Source organism: Thermobia domestica, unplaced genomic scaffold (genome assembly GCF_964235325.1).
Source record: "Thermobia domestica unplaced genomic scaffold, izTheDome1.hap1.1 HAP1_SCAFFOLD_292, whole genome shotgun sequence".
NCBI lineage: Eukaryota > Metazoa > Arthropoda > Insecta > Zygentoma > Lepismatidae > Thermobia > Thermobia domestica.
In genome coordinates, this window is record NW_027656006.1 from 104,597 (window position 1) to 122,224 (window position 17,628).

At 35.4% G+C, this 17,628-nt stretch overlaps 1 long non-coding RNA gene across 1 annotated transcript; it reads right to left on the bottom strand.

Moving 5' to 3' along the window:
- Window positions 1-510: 510 nt before the first annotated feature.
- Window positions 511-12,784, bottom strand: LOC145676682 (uncharacterized). Its single transcript, XR_014129425.1, has 3 exons — window positions 12,678-12,784; window positions 6,315-6,453; window positions 511-1,594 (listed from the first exon to the last, which is right to left on the bottom strand). It is a non-coding gene; the product is annotated as an uncharacterized LOC145676682 (long non-coding RNA).
- Between the last annotated feature and the right edge of the window lie 4,844 nt (window positions 12,785-17,628).

A 17,628-nucleotide genomic window follows, 5' to 3' on the forward strand; every position in this document is an offset into this window, starting at 1 on the left:
CACTCAGATGTTCACAGTCGAGGTGTCTTAATTGTGCTCTTCGTTGTACGTTTTACACAACACTAAAACAGCTATTGTAGTGCGTAGAATAAATGACAGAGCACAAGAAAGACATCCCAGGTATCAACATGTAAGTGGTTCATGTCGTTCTTGTGTTAAAAGTCATGATGAAATAACTCGAGTATAAAGAAATCAGCTCTACTAAGTTAAAGTACATAATTACAAAAGGAAAGAAACTGCAAGAATGGACTAAGATTTGAACCTGTAATTTCAACTTACCGTGTCGATGCATTAGCCACTAGGCTACTCACTGTTTCCGAATAGTCATTCATTCTACCACTCCTGAACTCAGTGCTCAAGCAACCAGACCGCATTGACTATACCGCAACTTGTGAAGTACTTGGGCAACCAGTGTCTATACTACAGAACCCCACTGGTGGTAAGATTTATACATGATAAATGGGGAAAATAACTTATTTTATATTATTAAATATTTAATGCGATATACAATCGATTATTTCCTTGAGTTATCGTATATAATAGAAAAATTATCCTTAAAATGATCTAAATTCCACCATCCTACATTACTTATGATTACATTACAAACCGAAAGCCAAATAAAGGAATGAACCTTTAAAAGACAATACATAAAATAAAATCCTGTAGATTTATTGAGAATAATTACAGTAATAATTACTTAATTTTACATTAAGTATACATTTGTAGTACACAATATATTTAATGTGAATACATAAACAAAAAGTCTATATTAATTTAAGTCTACTAATTGCATACCGTACATTAAAATAGTTTGAAAAGTATATACACCTCATCAGTGTATCAATTTTAACAAGTGTTATATAACATTTTAAAAAAACACTTACTTTGTAAGAAAAGCTCGAACAGAGTTGCACCTTACAAACTCTTCCCCACACCCTAGTATTGTAGCTCAGAAGATGACTGTACCAATCACCGAAAACCAAGCAACAGAATCATGCGTTTACTTACGTCTCCCCTCCCCTCAACACATACAAAATAAGTTAAACTATTTCTTGAAAAGTCCTCTGTCACCTTCATCTAAGAATATATTTAACGATACGAAGTAGGTATATTATACATTACTTTAGAATCTGAAGTGTGATTTAACTGCCATAAATTAAAACTCAGCATAATATGCACGCAAATTAGCTTAAATGAGTACCATACACATCACACGAAGCGAGCTACGCCAATAAAAAAAATCACAGTCAAATAAGAATTAATTAGATCTTCAGTCTAGATTTTTAAATTGGTGTTAGGTTGACGCTATGAATTTTGGGCTTCCTACACTAAATGTCTCTATGCCAAACTCTCTCTATATAAAACGTTTTTCGTCGAATCTGCAAATTAAGCAAGCTGCGCGCTAATGATGGGAGGCTGATGATAGTTCATCACACAGGAAGACACTTTGAAATGCTAGGTGAGTCACAACACTTTCTTCCTCTTTCTGGGATTCATCCTTACTTACGGTCAAATTTGGTACCGTCTATGTAGTACCTGTGTGCGGCGTACCTTGAAATCATCTCGGTTGATAGCCTCCAAACACAGTGGACTTCTAAAATAAAGCAATTGTTGTAAAATTACTATTTGTAGCATGTGTGGCAAAATTTAAAAACGAAAGTTATCTCACAAGGAAGGGTCACGCAATGGCTCCGCTGAGATCCGAACGAGACAATTATGTTTGCATTTGATATGTTATAACTAGATGAATCCCAAAGTTATACGTGCCACCGGGCGGAATATCGTGAGTTACAACATATTTTGTAATGTAAGAACTACAAAAAATTACCTGGCAGAATAGTTTGAACCGAGTCATTTGTTCGGAAACGGTTGGGTAAGTGGAAAACTCGGACAATACGTATTCCATCATTTCCAAGTACACACTTTTTTCGGATAAAAAAGTTTGCCCCAGGGTACTTGCAGGGTCCCAGACGGGGTCCAACTCAAAATTTTCAAATGGCAAGGGGTGTTAAGTAGCACATCGTTTGAAAGCTGTTGTAAAATGAAAGAAAATGCAGCAAGTCTCGACTCTCCACGACAACCTTGTGCAAAATGGCGGAGGGTCAAAGTGTAAACAAAAACTTAATTGAAAAGTCCATGGTCACCCCTATAAATCTTAAACGGTAAGAGAAATGTGAAAACAGGAAAGGAAGTGTGGCACTATTTTCAAAGTACAACAATTTAAGTGAAAACGTCTTGTCCCAGGGGGGGTCCAACTAAAAAGTTTCAAACGGTGTGAGAGGCAGAACATCGTTTGAAAGCTCTTGTTAAGTGAAAGAAGATGGAGGACATCTCGACTTTCTACGACAACCCTGTCCAAAATTGCGGCGGGTCAAAATGTAAATAAAAGCTTAATTGAAAATCTATGGCCACGTTGAATCCAAGATGGTTGCTTAAAACCTATATCGAAAGGATAAGAATACCAAACTGCTGAAGCTAGGGAAGCTAAATTTGGCATTAATGTTGATTAGTACAGTAGGTGACGAAAATATGCGAAATGTTTAAAAACGCAACATCTTGAGTTCAAAATGCCGCACTATGTATCGAACGCATGTCCAGCTCACACTAGTGTTGGAGAAGCGAAATGTGGTATTTGCGTTTATGGTTAACAGTAGGTATCCACAAAATATTAAAGAGTATAATCTGTAATCCAATAAGGCTGTCAGCGTAAAAAATGAGTTCGTATATAAATATGTTATTTCTTGAAATACTGTGACCAAACCAACAAAGTTTGACGCAGCTCGATGTACTAAAATGACTTACACATGATTTAGTACTACTCGCCAATCTTGTTTTTTTTTTTTTTTTTTTGGTATTGCTTGAAGTATTGCGATCAAACCAACGTATGCCATGCAAATGTAACCATCACCAATACGTTGCAATAGAGCCCCAACCTACTGGTCCAGCAAGTCCTTTATGCATGAACTATGTATGACAAAATTAGAAAAAATACTCGAAGGTATTCAACTTTTGTTTAGCAGTATGAGTAGGAAGTCAGAGTTGTGTGTTCATCGCATATTCGTTATATTCAAGTAAATGATGTCGAGAGAACCGTGACGAACGTGCATTAAGAACAAAACGTATGTGTTGTTACCGAATTAAATAATAGTTGCAGTGAATCAAAATTCAATTCTTCTTTACTCTTCCTATTGTTTCTAAATACATAATAGAGAAAAATACGTACTGTTATGAATGACATAGATTTTAAGCGGCCATCTTGGATAAAAGGTGGCCATAGTTGTTTAATTAAGCTTTTGTTTACATTTTGACCCACCATAATTTTGGACAGTGTTGTTGTAAAAAGTCGAGACTTGCTCCATCTACTTTTATTTAACAAGATCTTGCAAACGATGAGATACTTTACCCCTCTTGCCATTTGAAACTTTTTAGTTGGACCCTACCTGGGACCCTGGAACAAGAGGTTTTAACTTAAATTGTTGTACTTTGAAAATAATGCCATACTCCCTTTCCTATTTTCACATTTGTCTCACCGTTTAAGATTTATCGGGGTGACCATGGACTTTTCAATTACGTTTTTGTTTACACTTTGATCCTCCGCCATTTTACACAGGGTCGTCGTAGAGAGTCGAGACTTGCTGCATTTTCTTTCACTTTACAACAGCTTTCAAACGATGTGCTACTTAACACTCCTTCCATTTGAAAATTTTGAGTTGGACCCCGTCTGGGACCCTGCAAGTACCCTGGGGCAAACTTTTTTATCCGAAAAAAGTGTGTACTTGGAAATGATGGGATACGTATTGTACGAGTCTTCCACTTACAAAACCGTTTCCGAACAAATGACTCGGTTCAAACTATTCTGCCAGGTAATTTTTTGTAGTTTTTACATTACAAAATATGTTGTAACTCACGATATTCCGCCCGGTGGCACATATAACTTTGGGATTCATCTAGTTATAACATATCAAATGCAAACATAATTGTCTCGTTCGGATCTCAGCGGAGCCACTGCGTGACTCTTCCTTCTCAGAATCAAGGTTAAGTCAAACGAAGCGTTTTATGCGTTTTTTTTAAATATATATATATATATATATATCTTACCTCAGGCTATCCAAAACACTAAAACATTGTTTCCTATACTTTTGAAAGTTATATACTAAATATCTTAATAACTGTCACTCAAATTTGGTACGCTGAATAAAGTTATAGTGTAGATATAGAATTGAAACTATGATCCAAACTTAAAATAATGACATTACAGAACACAATAAACTTAACTTAGGATGAAAATGGAAACTGTAGATGCATGAGTATTACTGAACGAAGGAAGAAAAGTAACTCAGCTGGGTTACGAGTTTGACAGAGTTCATACACAGAAATCATTCGGTGGTTTATATTTCCAGCTTCGACTTAAGAGATAAAGAAGATAAACTCACTTTAAAAAGTTAAAAAGAAAAAAACTTTTAAAAGATTTAATTTATTCTGAATTTTTGTTCAGTATTTGTAAATAAATAATGTAGAAAACCGACACAGAGCTTGCCCGCTGGACTCTGGCGCCCTAATCCCAACTCCGCTATTTGCATGCCTGCCATAAAATAATAGAGATATAAACTTTTTTAAAAAAGTGCAGATTAAGGGTAGCTTAATATTTACATATTTTTAATGATACTTACAGTATGGCGCTAAATTTGTCGTACAAAAGCAGAGGACTGTTTCCTAAGAGTAAAACAAACAAAAAAGTTCCAATAAACTTAGGGCGAAAAGCCCACCGTTCACGTGTTATAGGCTGCCGAAAACATGAAAACAATCAATTCTAAAGGTCCACAGCTCCAAAACTATGGGACCTACCAAAGTCGGGTCAAGACTTCACTTAGGAACTAGTATGTGCTCTATCTAAAAATACATGTTTTAGAATCCTAAGGAATCACCCCTCTGCTTTCGTACACCGAATTTAGCACCATACTGTATAAATTAATAAGGTAGAACTATATGTGGTCCTTCTCACTATGCTCACTTATATATATATCTTAAAGGCTAGTGATAAATAACACCAGCCCTCTGCTCCTATACCACCCTGTGATACCGGAGCAGGACGTTTGGACGCAAAGCCGTATATCTAAATAGGTTAATCTACTTAAACGGGTTATAATGCATTTCAAAAATAGAAACCGGATGATTACGTACTAAAAGCCTTAAAAATAGGTACTAATATCACTAAAACTAAAAAAAAAAAAAAGTTGCACAACCTAAAATTAAGAAGTTCGGAAAGGTTAAACTTGATGCAAATTTTCTTTAAAATGTCATCTTCAAAACTCTAAATTTTCGTTACGTTATAGTCCTATGGCAAACAGTCACTAAAAGTCTCAGTTGCAAAAAATGCTTAATTTAGTTCTATTTTTGTATAATGCAGATAAAATGGGTCTAATTTTGTTTTTAGAATGATATATCCTAATTTCAGGAAAATCGGAGACAATGACCTGCAGAACATTTTTTTCTTCAGCATGAATCTATATTGGGCTAAAATAAAATTTGCTGTAGGCATCCTACAACACCCCAAAGTAAACTTCTGTGAAGTTATCTTTACAATATCTCTAACGTAAAGGATATTCATAACTTCATAGCAATTCATAACACTGCATTACTGCTTATTACTACGTATTTGCAACACAGATAATTGGAAAGGAAACAACAGTGAAACAAGAAGTAAACAGTGAAATCTAATATACCTATTGAATAATTTACTTTGTATTATGTTACAATTACCATGACGGAATTATGGGCCAAATCCAGCATTATTCTGCAATGTCAACAGTTTCAAAATTCTGCACGGCGAATTCTTCATCAGCTTGAATATATTTTCTTCTTTCAGTTCAGTTGATTTTGAGTTTAACGTCCCGTAAACAGCGAGGCTATACAAAACGTGAACCTACTGATTAACGTGGAATCCGAACCACGACGTGAGCTCTCGTCGGGAATTTTCTCCTTTTCTTGGGCGGATCGTCTTCTCGAAGCATTGCCTCGTGTCCTGCTTCTTTTTTTCCTTCGAAATGCATCAATAAAGCGCCAAATCAACCAATGTCGTCCTTTACGTTCGATATATTATAAAGAACAAAAGTTTGTTTATTTTGGGGTGTCATTGGCTGCCTACAGTAAATTTTATTTGACCCATTCTTCCTATTTAAATGTATAGTTAGTGCCTATTTCTATGAAAGTTTATTAATATCATAGTCTCAACTTTCTATTAATACAATAGTCTCAACTATATGATTTAATGGGCATATCGACCCATAATAATAAAACATTCAATAAATACTCACTTCCTGAACTACCCAATACATAGCATAAAGAACACCATTTTCATTCCAAAACCAGCTCGTATTCATTTTTTCTGATCTCTTGGAACAGGTCAATACTTAATAAACATTTCTTATGTTTTGTACCACGTGTTTTAATAATCTATTATAGAAAAAGAAAATGCAAAAAATTAAAATATGTACAGTATTTTACAAATTTTAAGTCACATCTTTATAGTAACTAAAAATTAATGAGAAACTTAAGTTGTTTATAACTTAAATTAGATGTCCTTATTAGATATCTGGTGCCTTCCATTTCAATTCAGGCAAAAAAATAAATAAAAAATAAAATTGTACCATCACCATCTCAGATATTGTTCAAACTTTTATTTATAGGAACTAGACATGTTTTAACTTTGGGACTTTTTTTTTGTCGGAAAAAAAATCCCGCCAAGTAATGGGCCATCAAGGACGGGGAGTACAATTCATGAATTGTATAAAACATGAAAAATGGTCAAATTCGGAGCCTCACAATTCAGCTATGGAGACATGTAGAGTTATAATTCTTGTTGTGGTATGTACATAGGGATATGAATAAACTATATTTTATTACAGTTTGGTTTGCGCATGTGTATCTTTTTGTACATAAATTAACAAATGAACGTAAGTTTATGTGAAAAGTCGAAGTTTGTGCTTTTTTTGAGCACTTCCGGTTCGAATTTTAAATTCCGTTTTCACGGTTGGTAAGACCTAGTTACCCGCTTTCCCCCCCAAAAAAAAATTGTATCGCTTCTGTGTGCAACCGTTTTATCGCAAAAAATTCGAGAAATCGTCAAGTTTTCAAAAATCGCCATTTTCTCAAAAACAACATAATTTAAAATTCTTAAATTTTGTCAGATGGTTCAACTGTACATGAATAATAAACACACCAAACAGCATTCTCGACCAATGCTTCATGAACGAACTACAGCCTTTTGAAGTTAGCGAACTTTCGTTAACTTTGAAGTCACAGTTGGCAACAGTGAAAACAATGAAAGTGCAACAAAGAAAGTGTAAAAAAATGCTACCGCAAAGCATCGTGTAAAATTTCAAGATACAAATTCTATTTTACTGCATGTGGACTTCGCTTAAACTGGACTGTTATTCTGCAAAGGGAAGTTCAGAGTGATCACTGGAGAAACGAGCAAATCTCCTACTTTACGGGAATGATATATTATTATGAAACAACTCAGAGTTTTGCTGTAATAAGCGACGACAAAACACGATTCGGTTCGTACTCATAGCCATGAATAAGATTCTAAAAATACTCGAAGAAAAGCGAAAATATAAGTTGTAGAAAAAGGTTCGAATACGTGAAAATAAGTGTCTACAATTTACCAAACCGTTTCAGTGATTTCTGATGGTGCTGCATTCCACTTTAAAAATTGCTTTCAGATGTCCAAAACGCAGACAGGTCCGATAAAGCAGTGGCTTTTCAGTGAAACCGGCCGTGGTAAGGGTCTCTGCGACGTATTGAGGAGAGGGGGGGATAAGAATATGGCAACATGGCAAAACGAAAAACAGATTCACAGTATTAAACCTGCAGAAGAAAAATGAAATCTTTGTTTTACGTCCCACAATTATGCCGGTTAGGCTAAAGGAGACGGTGATGATGACTAATGAATGAAATGTTGGAATGAAGAAAGTGGGAGGAAACGGGAGAACCCCTAGAAACCCGCGCACACGGTGTTTGTCCACCAGAAAGTTCACTTGGCGGTGGCTGGGATCGAACCCAGGACCCCAAGCACCAGAGGTAAACGCTCTACCACTGAGCCACCGCGGCCCCTAAACCTGCAGAAGAATTCGTGAGTATAGTGCAAGTACCAACTCCGGGTATTACTCTCGTCTTGTCGCCAAGAACCGAATTCGGCAATTAAACAAAAAAGTGGGAAAGTGTGCGGTATTTACCGAAGTCATCTTTGGCTTTTATTGCAGTAACGGGTCATCATGGACTAACTTCACGCTTTTCCCAAAATCGAGCTTCTGCAATTCAAAGTGTAGATTTAAGAAATCTGCAAAAATGAACTTTTGTTACATACAAATATGACAACCAGTGATGGATAGCAGAAATATTATCAATAAATCATAAATTACATGAAATTGAAGTGTTCTTTGTGTTTCCAGGAGGCGCGGTGGCTCAGTGGTAGAGCGTTCACCTCCGGTGCTTGGGGTCCTTGATTCGATCCCAGCTCGCGCCGTGTGGACTTTGTGGTGGACAAACACCGTGCTCGTGGGTTTTCTAGGGGTTCTCCCGTTTCCTCCCACTTTCTTCATTTCACCATTTCACTCATTTCTCATAATCACCGTCTCCTTTAGCCTAATCGGCATAAACGTGGGACGTAAAACTCCAATATTTCATTTCAATTTTTTTCTGAAATGGTTTCCAGAAGAGAATAAGAGAAGTGAATATAAGTGTTTTGTGACTATCGACGTGCTACGAGTTGTGTAACTATCGACAACACCTATTGGAGCATCTGAAATGGTTGCAGGCTATTAGCGAAGAAGACACTAAGCAAGCAAATAATTACTGCAGTGTGGAAAAAATCAGTGAAACTTTGTTTCCGAAAACCATTTTAAGTAAGTTTAAAACTTGTTTCTTAATCGTAATTTTCATCTGAGGTTACACCGGTTTAAGAAAACGGAGGAGGAGTAGGGGAGGCTCATCATATTATTTCAGAGAGCCTTTTTGATCGAAATAATAAAAAGGAGCCAGGAAAAACTTGTATCCTTTATTTAATGAATGTGAACCACAAACATCATCAAATTGTTGCACTTTCATTGTTTTCAGTGTTGCCAACGGTGATATTAAAGTTAATGAAACTTCGCTAACTTCAAGAGGCTGTAGTTCATTCATGAAGCATTGGTCGAGAATGCTATTTGGTGTGTTTATTATTCATGTAAAGTTGAACAATTTGACAACATTTCAGGATTTTAAATTATGGTAATTTCGAAAAAGGTGATTTTTGAAAATTTGACGGTTTCTCGAATTTTTTGCGACAAAACGGTTGCACACAGAAGCAATACAATTTTTTTTTTCGAGAAGCGGGTAACTAGGTCTTACCAACCGTAAAATAGAATTTTAAAATTCGAACCGCAAGTGCTCGAAAAAAATCGCAAACTTCGACTTTTCAGATAAACTGACGTTCATTTGTTAACTTATGTACCAACAGATATACATGCGCAAACCAAACTATAATAAAATATATTTTATTTACATCCCTATGTACACTCATGTCCAAAATGATTGTCGCATATCTATAACCGTCTCCTTGTAAGAATATAATTTGATAATGATTTTGCAAGGTACAATTGATACTGATACTACATGTATAATCGGGAAATGTATAGTCGTAGTAAATTTCAGAGGAAAAGCATTACAAACACGAAAATTAGAATGAGTAAAACAAAATGTTGCTAAATGGACAAGAAAGTTTCATTGTTCTTATTTACTGCTCCTTTGACATGAAATTTGCCACATACATGTCTTTCCCGATTATACACATACTAACATTATAAGAAATACCGGAAGAATTCGTTATCAAATTATATTCCTAAAACAACATATTTATAGACATGCGACAATAATTTTGGTCACGAGTGTACATATCACAACAAGAATTATAACTATCTGTTTCCATAGCTGAATGGTGAGGCTACGAAGTTTACGATTTTCCATGTCCTCTAAAATTCGTAAATTGTACTTCCCGTTTTGATGGCCCATTATTTGGCGGGAAAATCTTTTCCGACAACACAAAAAATACGGGTCATTGAAAAAACATGTCTAGTTGCTATAAAAAAAGTTTCAAAAATATCTGAGATGGTGATGGTACTTTTTTTTTTTTTTTGGCTGATTTGAAATGGAAGGCATCAAACAATTATGTTATTTATATGTTGATTCAGTTTGCAATAGCAATCTACATGTAACTAGGCCTATATATCGGAACCTTACATCTAATATAATATTTATCATAGGTAGAAATACGTAATACGTAATGCATAGTACTCCGTAACGAAGGTATTATGAACTCAAGCCATTATGTAAAGTGATTATGCAGAACCACGGGAGTGAAGTAAAGCTATATTAGATGTAAGGCATAGTTGTATGGGATATAAATTTTTCGCACTACCCTCGGTTACGTGCATATCCACCGTCGCTGACATGCCCGTTCCATACGGAATGACAGTGTGAATATAAGTAATTACTGTCAGTGCACACTGCACAGCATATTGAAATGAATCTTGAGTAACAGTGAAAGCATTGTATGTGTTAGTGGGGTTAAGTTCCAAAGTTGGTCGTCCGTATCTAGTAAAATTTTGAAAATTTACCGGCAAGAAATAAATCTGCTTGTTCGTGTGCTTCATAATGTATAAGGAAAGCGAAAGTTGTGTTTATTTTCTTATATAAACGGTTTTAAACATGGAACTATTTGGCAAGCGGAGGGAACTACTTGGCGCAAGGTTACTTCATGGTAGGATTATGGGAATGTAATGAGCACTTGTTTTTGAAAACATTGCTGGTGCTAATCAGGAAAAGCCATTAAAAGTAAGTAAAAGTCATGGCTTAAAAAACCTAAAAATAAATTGTAGAGAATGTGGTAAGCAAATAACTATAAAGAAACGTGGAGAAAGTTATATTGTTTACTGCAACGGTAAGTGATAGCAATTGAACAAGGCAGCAATTTTCTAGAACACAGGCCCCTCTTCCCATTTAGCTGTAATAAAAACAGAAAACAACCTGCCCTGCGGGGCACTAACCCGTCTCCACTCGCTAACGGTCACTCGGCATTATTACGTGAATTAAATGTAAAACTTTGGTAAAGAAAGGAACCAATTATTACACTTTTAGCCAAAACCTAGGTGGACGACCAACTTCGGAATAACTGCCTGTTAGTGTGCTATTCCACTATCATCGTTTATGCGCATAACCCACGTCGGCTTGTGTATAGCCCGCTCCCCCCAGTTCTTTGTTACCGGAACTGGAAGTCACTACTACTACTTCTACTACTACTATTATTATTACTATTACTGGAGTATGTTTAGTACAAGAGGTCCAGAAGGACGTAAAAAACACAAAATTTACAGGAGAAATGAATGATGCAAGTACTTAGACGTAACATAACGTAACCAAATCTAACCTAACCTAACATAAACTAACCTAAGCTAACCTGAACTAACCTAAACTTACCTAACATTATAGAAATAAGCGAAATTCTATCAATTTTCGGAAAATTATGCGGGACCGCTACACTATTTTAACATAAACTAACCCAACCTAACCTAAACTAAACTAACCTAAGCTAGCCTAAACTAACATAACCTACTCTAAACTAACCGAATGTGAACAGAAATTACCAAAATTGTAACATTTTTTTAGAGAAAAGAGCTGGACCCCTTCTGCTAAACATAGGCCCTATTCCTACTACTACTACTACTTACATCGAGAACAGAACCCAACCAACCCGTACGGGGCTTCTAACCCGTTCCTACTGCTAGTACTACTACTACTATTGCTACTAACTACCACTACTGATACTACTGCTGCTGTTGCTGCTGCTACTACTACTACCGCTACTACTACTACTACTAAAGCTTCCTTACCACAAGATTTACATCTTTATAACATACGATTCCGATTCATTATGAACTAATATGAATCGTTAGAATCACTACGATTCGTTAAAAATCACTGGGGGGAGCGGGCTATACTCAATCTTCCACGTCGCTGACGCGCCTGCTCCCAACGGACGCACCCTTGTCACTTGGGTTTTCGAGCTGCACTCCTGGCCTGTCTCAGTTAGAAAGCACTTGTGCTTTTCAGTGGCCACCTAGAACAAACTGGTTTGTGTTTTATGTACGAGTTAATTTACAACGCTCGCTCCAGCAGGTATACTTACTCAGAAAGGAGAAATTACACATTAATAATTTTATGAAAATGGATCAAAACTTACCTAACCTTAAGCTAACCCCTACCCTACCCTACTTATTTATATCTTACTGTACTTTACCTTACCCTACTCTACTATATTTTTTCAAAGGGCCCTACTTATCGATGCGCAGTTGTAGCGTGTATTGTAGTGCTTTCGTGGTAACCGCTACTATTTTCACTTTAAAATAAATTAACTAAATAAAATTAGAGATTACAGAATCAATCTACTTTCTAAGAAACTTTTCTCCATGAGTAAAAGAAACCGTTTTTGCTATTTCAAACATATTTGTCAATAATTACGTATATTCCTAAAAACATCACTTGAGGAAAAAAAAGGAAATATAAATTGAATAAAAAGTTGGGGTTCATGTATTAATTAAATCTTCATATTTTAAACACAAAACAAAGAAAAATATACATACCTTCCACGCCAAGTTCCTTGCGTCGTCTGCTTTCACGCAAAACAAAATTTATTTCTCTCGTAGCGCTGAATTCCTCTACCAGCGTTGCCAGACTCACAGCTCGGAATTATTCCATAACCTGATCGAAATTATGCTAGATCCGGTCAAATTATGCTAGACCCTTATAATTACTAATTCAGGAGTTAAAAAAAAAAAAAAACGAAGCTGAGATACGATAACATAACTTAAAATATGCAGAGCGCAAGAATGCGTGGATAGAACTCAATACTTCACGCACCAAAGCTTTAACTCAACTAAACTAGTGCAGTCGTTGCCAGACTCAATGGCGTATATATCGTATAAATGAATGCAAAGTGTTTGTTTACATATTTTGGAAGAAAATTACTTCGCAGCATAAGCGGAGTTAGGAATTGTCTGCCTGGAAGGGGGGGAAGATTTTTGGTCGGTCTCGGACCTTTAATTTCAGGAATAAAGATGGTAATGAAGTCAGAAATAAAGATGAAGTTGTCAAAAAATTGAGGGGAGAATGGCCCCCATAGCTCCGCCCATGCCTCGCAGTTAAAGGATGAGAAAACCCTGGGTGGAGCCACAAAAAAAAAAAAAAAGCCGTTTCTAATTTACTTCGGAAAAGATCATTCGCATCTTTTCATCGGTTTTCGATATTTGCTGGTCGGAACTATTCGAGGCCTCTCTAATTTATTTACACGTGCTGGGAAATTCGCATTCGCAATCGCATTCGGAAGTAGCGTACATATAGGCGCGGCGCGGCGTATTAATAGAGGCGCGGCTTAAAAGACGTCCACATGTCGTATCTCCGTTATATTTGTTACCATTATTTAACGTAACAAATGACGCCATATTTCTTCGCTTGACGTCTTTTGGAATTTAAGGACCAACATTTGACGTTGTTATGACATAAGTGTGCTACTTGAGCCGGGTTCGATTCCCAGCGGGAGCTCATTTAGTTCGGATTCCACGTTAATCAGTAGGTCCACGCCTCGCTGCTAAAAGGGACGATAAACTCAATATCAACTCAACAATATATATATATATATATATATATATATATATATATATATATATATATATATATATATATGTGTGTGTGTGTGTGTGTGTGTGTGTTTGTGAATTTGTTCGCGTTTGTATGGTTAGCATATACGCCTTGAGCACGGGAGACCATGGTTCGATTTCCGCTGGGAGCTCATGTAGTTGTTATACCACTTTAAACTGTAGACCCATGTCTCAAATGCGCAAACATATAAAGGCTTTTCAGGCTATGCCTTTGGTACACTTATGTTGTTACTTGGGAGCCGTCGAAAATTTCGGAATACAGAGTCCCGTAGACCGAAAAGTAAGAAGCATGGGTAGAAAAAAAAAAAACTGCCATGGAAAAAGCTTTTTAGGCTATGTTAATCCTTCTATATAATGTACCTAGCTTGGCCAAGTTAGAATGGAGGAAATGCAATCACCTTCAATACTCTCTGATAGAAAATATTCTCCAGGTATTATTATCCTCCTCTCCTGCAGAATGAAAGCCCTGACGAAAACGCAATATCATTTACGTATCACCACAACCATATATTGTGTAATATAACAAACAGTGGCAGTTAGAATCCAGTGTTTTTTTTTTTTTTCAGAAATCCTTCCGAGGGTTCGATTTCACCTCCCCCTCCCCCCAAGGACTAAAATAAATAAACATAGGGATTACTTGTTATTTTTGTACAAGGGATGCAATTAAAGTCCCAGTTCAGCACATTCACACTTAGACTTTGATCCTGGAAGAAAACCTGTTAGTATTGTCTCTTGGTTTCTCATGTGGTCTCACATACATAAAGTACAAGAGTGTAGAACTTCATATGACATCGTTAACGGAATTTTTCCTGAAATCAGGAATTGTTATACGGATAAAATTAAAGGATGGAACATGTTTAGAGGACTTACACATGACATCCAACTATAGTTCTCAACAAATGTGTTACAGATGAAAATGTCTGTATTGACTCTATTTTCTGGTACTTACGTTTTATTTATTTATGTTCCTCAAATTCATTGGGAAGCAAGTAAAGACTGTGCCTGTAAGCGTGATAAAACGTAAATGTACCGTATAATTAAGGGATTTTTTTTTATTCCTTAAAATAAAAACTACAATTTTAGTACATCTCATATCTGCTAAGGAGGTAGCGGACCAAACATAGATACTGTTTATTAAAGGTCGTTAACAGCAGGGGTTTCATTCAGTCAGAGGGAAAAAAAAATAATTGGAAGTTTCTATATTCGTTTCTATATTCAATATAAAAAGTTAAATAAGTTTCTTATGTTCAGTTGGCAGTAGAAAGTTGATAAGCCTAACGTGGTTGAAGCTATAAAGGTTTTTCTGAAACCTATCAAATTCATGAGTCTGAAAAAAGATAGCCTAAATCAGCATCCTCGTATATTACTAGCAGTGAGTTACCTAAAAATTACCAAATAAACTGAAGAAAATTAAATATGAACAGATAATGACGTACCATGACTTTATTTCAGAAAATATAAATAATTTGACTGATAAAACACATAAAAATGTTGAAGAAATATAAACATTTTTATTTTCATTGTATGTATGCGCTTCTTGCATAAACGTTCAATATAATTATGAAAACTGTTCAATAAACAAACAAACAAAAAGCACCAATCAAAATCATCGGGAAACGTCACATATGTAATCGTCTTTGTCAGCTCCAATACATTCAACATGTGCCCAGTCTGAACACATAAGACGCATAACTCACATTTCATCATTGTCTGAACAGAACATACATGAAACATCATTTTCTGGTGAAGCAGTGTATTCAATGAGAATTTCAAGTGTTGAAAAGAGAGCTGAATTCTGAGATACTGAGCGTTCTTTCATCACATTTCCTTCGATCTCACAGCAGTTATGGCCTCAGTCATATTTTCTTTTGGCCAATTGTGATTATAGTGCGTGGTTTTCTTTCCGTTTCCCTAATTAAGGCGGCTTCTTTTCGGCGCTGCAACAATGAAAAACTCCCTCAGAACTCGAGCAACTCTATTTCATTTTATATAGGACTATAGCCTATAAAGATTAGAAGCTATAGGGTCTACTAATGACATATATGCCATTAAAGAGGGTGCCGGTTTAGGACACCAAAAGGGGTGCCGGATTAGGATTAGCACATGGCGGAAACAAACGTAATAGTTTCGCAATTAAAGTTTATAATGCATTACTAAACACGTGTTTACTAACTTTGTAGTTCTTTAATTAGCTACTATAATGAAAATTTTGCCTACTCATACTCATTTATCGTGAAACTTCAGATTTCTCTGACACTACCAAAACTTGTAAGTCACTCAAATCACAATTCCTACTGATTCTCAGCCCCCAAACTGTGTAGGATTACTTTCTAATATCAGCGCCTTTTCTTAATCGGAGTAAGTAATGTGCCCAGCACAACACTTGGCTGTTTACGCTTCACAGAGACGCTAGAGACTGGGGCGCCGGATTAGGGATAGGGAGCTGATATTGGTAACTTTCCTCTCTCTCTGTCTCTCTCTCTGTCTCTCTCTCTCTCTCTCTCTCTCTGTATGTACGTATGCATGTATAATCTCCAACATATTTAAATTAGAAAAATGTTTCAGAAACATTTCCGGTAAAATTCATTTTAGGTATAACAAGGAATATGTACTTTTATTGTAACTGAATCATATATTATGAGAATAATGTAAAAGTATTTCTTTGATATATAATAAAATACTATCAGCTAAAAGCACAAACTATATTTCATAAACATGATAGTAAACAGTTTCTATTCATTTTTAATATCTGTTTTAACTTTTTTTAATTAAACATTAGATAAAACACTCTGAAAATAATTCTAAAATACTGTATGAAAATATTTTATTTAACCCTAGGAAGTCCAAGGGAGGGGGCTTCTCGAACCCACTCGTTTGTATTTCTTGAAAAAACCCCGTCGTAAGTCTTGATTAAAATATTGAGAATTTTATTTGTTGTCTATTATTACTTCTTTGATAAATCCACATCATCAATGTGCGTTATTATTTAGTAACGTGTAAATTAAAAATTATTTCTAAGTAGTGGGCTCATCGAACCCCCTCCTTGGACTTCCATGTGACATATTTTCTACAAGTATATTTCCTGAACTTAGATTTTTTTCGTTTGTATTTAACAAGGATTGTGTTTTTATGTTGGGAAACAACATATCAGCCACGAGTAAGTCCTGAATGCTTATTCTATATTCATTTGTTGTTAGATGGCATTATGTGAATTATAGTATGTTATACTGGGGGTTCGAGGAGCCTCCTCTTGGACCTACTTGAGACAAAAAACATTCTTGGACTTCCTAGGGTTAAGTTACAGGAGAAGGTAACAAAAATATTTCCATACAAAATTAATAGGCGTTTTAAAAATATTTCTGGAAAATATTTCTCATATTACGAACGAATTTATTTTTAAAATATTCGAAACATTTTTAAAATTATATTTCATACGTTTTCTCGTAACAATAGAAAAGATTGCAAGTAACACGTTGGACAACATTTGTAAAATCTATGGAATATATTTCCTATTTTTTTATATCATGTATGTAAAACATTTTCAGTATTACTTTGAAAACATTTTGTCTCTCAACATTGAAAACATATTACATTACATTCAACACAATAGTAGAATTTGTGAAAATTTTCCTTAGATTATTTTCCTTGTAACGTTCTAAAAATATACTTATTGTACTTCATAAAATGTTTTTCAAACATTTTTAAAAAATATTTCCGGTAAATATTTGGGATATTTCTCAGGTATAGCAAGGAATATATTTTCTCCAGTAACGGAAGAGTATATTCTGAAAACAATGTAAAAATATTTCTATAATATATCAGAAAATGTTGTTCACTGAAAACACAAAATATTTTCTAAAACATAACAGAAAACATT